Consider the following 3,570-nt stretch of genomic DNA (forward strand, 5'->3'; position numbering starts at 1 on the left):
CATGAGAGCACTGCACAAACAGCGTCAGGGCGAGTCACAGAAGGGCTGTGAGCATGAGAGCACTGCACAAACAGCGTCAGGGCGAGTCACAGAAGAAAAGGAACAAGCCATAAACCGGTACATTGGAACTGAATTCAAAAAGCAAATAATAATAATAAATCACAATTGTTTATAAAATGTGTATTTGATGAGAAAGATAAAAATAATGATGACAATGACAAAGTAATGAGAGACTATGGAACAGGACTTAACGAGAGGGAGAATGTGAACTATCATGTGTGGATAATTCTGGACGTGCCATTCAGATTTTGATGACACGTATCCTAAAACCTAGAGATTGACAAGATTACCAAACATTTTAAGCATTAAGTTAAAAGTTCACATATAAGAGAAAAGCAGGGTAATTGTTCTTCTGAAAGAAAACTGACAACAAACAGAGTAATGCTATGAATTCCAGAGAAACAAGTCTGCAGGCACACCCCAGCTAGCATGGGGAGAAGGAGAAAGAATGGATGCTACTTAGACGGTCCTAGTTTTTTGTTTGTTTGTTTGTTTGTCTGTTTGTTTGTTTTAAAAGAGCAGACCATGGCTTTGAATTCTTTGCTTACTGGCGTATGACACAACTTTTCTGAAGCTCCGTGTTTAAATCTGTAATGTGGAATTAGCAAAATCCTCCCCACTTGCCACACAGAGTTTCTGTTAGGATGACATTCCTTTGTAAGTTGTGAGGAGCCCTATAAACGTGAGTTGACTTTGCATCACTCATCTGAAGACGAGAGGGCTCTCTGGTGGCTCTCGACACTGAGAGGCCTTAGATGAGCCCCGGGGGGGCCAGGACGAGCCTCCCTAGCCTCTGCACTTTGTTGACCCAGATGCGAAAGTCAACGTCCCTTTGAGTTCCCCCAGGTAGCGCATTCTTACGAGACCGTCAGGAACCAGTGTGAGCTCCACTGAAGATTCCTGATGTGCAGATGGAGGGGAGGCACACGCTTCTCATTAAACAGTCAAACCCACATGTGGCCTGTCTGTCCCCGTGGGCTGCCTTGCTGTTCAAAACTGGCCCTTCTCTTCTCCACCCTCGGTGCCAGTCCTCCTAGGGTCCTCCTTTTGCATCTCCTCCTCCTCCTCTCTGTGTCCGTAGAACAATCCACCTTTCCCAGTTACTACTCCCAGGATTACAAACAGAATTGCTTCAAGATGCTCAGGAACATCACACCCTTCCCATGAATGGGATGCACTCTGTTTGGAAAGCAGTGGGAATAATGGAGCAAAAACAAATAGCTAATGAAAAATAAATTTAAATAAAAACCTTTTACACAGAAAGCAAAACACGAGAAGCAATTTTACTGCTTTACTGGAATAATACACAAATAATCTATTTATTACACAAACTGTCATTGGTGTCCAAAGAAGAAACAAAACAAACAAAGTATCCCAAGCAAGAGCATGAGAGGGAACGCCAAGTAAACACTCAGAGGGGGAGAGCCTTGGCGATTTGAAACAAAAACCCTGAATCTGTGAAGAGCCTCAAGGAATTCCTCTAGAATGTGTAGTCTTGTCAGGAAGAAACATGCACATAAGTAAAAAGTAAATGAACAATACGTGTATGAAATACTGAGAGTTCTCAAGACAGAAACGTAAGAAGTAGCTAATTATTAGCCAAGGAGGGGTTTCATCGCTACGAGCCGTGAGTTGAGAGTAAGAAGAGATCGTTGACGGCTGACATCAACCAAGAAGCTTCACGGGAAAGTCAGACTTCAACGGCTCGCGAGGGAGCTCTGGGGAGAAATCAGGGAGCAGGCACTTCACCAGGGGGCATGGTGTAGGAGGAACTGCAGAATGAGTGTTTGGGGTGCTGGCTTCACCAGGGGAGATGGAAGAGCCAGGACTGAACCCCTGCACTGAAGAATCGTGAATGTCGGGTTGGAGTCTATCCGGTGGGAAATCAGTGCTCACGCACCATGGTGTGAAGTAGTCGATGGCGTGCAGGGAGGCCAGTCTGACAAAGGAAACACCTGCAGGAAGGTAGGGAGATGAGAGGAGGCCACGCTCTGAAGTACTAATTAAAGGATATATTTAAAATAGATGTAATCTTATCAACCTCCCTCAATTCACTCTGCTTGTCTTTCCCACAGTGAATTTTAGGAAAATGAATTAATAACGGTAACAGTGATACAATGTGTGTGTCTATTTTAGAGAGCAGATGGTTGATCTGGTGCTAGTTTGCCCAATATGGTAGCTACGTAGCAACAAAATTCCAAGACTGGCACAAGGAGGGCCTGGTTCCAGGTGAGTGGTGGCCTGAGAAAACAGAAAAAAATAAAATAAAATAAGAAAATCTGCAAGCTGCAGCAACTGATTAGATGTGAAGATGGGGAGCTAAAACAAGGAAAGAAGGGGCCAGAGCTAATCCTGGGGTGAAAGTGAAAAGTGATGGTGTCGTGTCTGAAAGACGAGGCACAGGAGAGGGATGTTTTGGGGAAGAAAGTGGGTACATCATGTGCTGGCTGGGACTCCAAATACGTGCGGCAAAGAGTTTGAAAAAGGACAAAGAAATGTGTCAGAGCTGAATATCATAGAATATCTCCTAAGCCTCTCCCTCCCTAAATAAACCATGCCAACCCGGATACTCTCAGCTGGAATGTCCAGTTGTGTCTGGAGCACTCCTGCCAGCCTGTGAAAGAAGCTCCTTGGAAAGTCCAGGCATTGCTGGCACAGCCCATGTGGCCCCTGGCCCAGGGAGTGGCAGAGCCTGTGCTGTGGGCCCTGCAAAAGTGCAGGTACTTTCTCTTCCTGCCCAGTCCAGCTCCATGGGCAGCTCCTCCCCGGGGACGTACAAAGGGTCCTGCAAGCTGGACGAGGCAAATAGGGGAGGGAGAGAAAGGGGAGATCCCCAGCCAGGTGAGAGAGTTAAAGCCCAGAGCTCCAAGCCTTACATGTCCGACCTGATGGGGGCCAGAGGAGGACAAGCCCTTGCCGAGATCACTCAGTAAAAGTTGTTGCTAAATCCAGATGCTCTTCCTTGAGCTACAGGATTTCAGCGAAACTGCTGGGGCTCCAGGCCAGCGGAACACTTCCAAAGGGCTTGACACCAGGCCAATGGCCTTCTTAGAACACCGTCATCATTGATTCGGTATCTACAGAAGTCATGGAACTGTGGCTGCCTCTTTTCAGTGGAAACAGAGCGAAATACAACATGGTCAACTAAATCATGCTGACCTTAAAAACACTACATCCTCTCAGACAACCACTTTGGCATATAAACCACATGTACAATATTCCTGCTACTTCAAACATGACTTTTCTAATGAGCCAAAAAAAATCTAAGTGTGTAAGTAAACCAAATTCATTGCCATAATGTTTGTAGTCTATCATGAAAATAGTTACTGTTTAATAGAGCATTTCTGGTTGTTTTCATCATTAAAGCATGTCATTTCATTAAACCACTCTTTCACAGACCACCACTGGATGTGTTACACTTGATACTGATTATTTAACTAATCATGTTTACTAAACGGGTCTACCTCTCCCCTCTTCTTCTTCCGGTTGGATTTCGTGCTGTCTGGGAGG

General features: G+C 45.3%; 1 long non-coding RNA gene across 1 annotated transcript in view; it reads left to right on the plus strand.

Annotated features, from left to right (window-relative positions):
• LOC105521093 overlaps positions 1–3,355 on the plus strand; it is a 143,264-nt gene extending 139,909 nt beyond the window's left edge. Inside the window, exons 4-5 of the long non-coding RNA XR_001003221.1 lie at positions 2,136–2,289; positions 3,034–3,355. This is a non-coding gene — a long non-coding RNA (uncharacterized LOC105521093). The remainder of the gene's footprint in view (positions 1–2,135; positions 2,290–3,033) is intronic.
• Positions 3,356–3,570: the final 215 nt, after the last annotated feature.

This window comes from Colobus angolensis, unplaced genomic scaffold, assembly GCF_000951035.1.
Source record: "Colobus angolensis palliatus isolate OR3802 unplaced genomic scaffold, Cang.pa_1.0 Scaffold396, whole genome shotgun sequence".
NCBI classification, from domain to species: Eukaryota; Metazoa; Chordata; class Mammalia; order Primates; family Cercopithecidae; genus Colobus; species Colobus angolensis.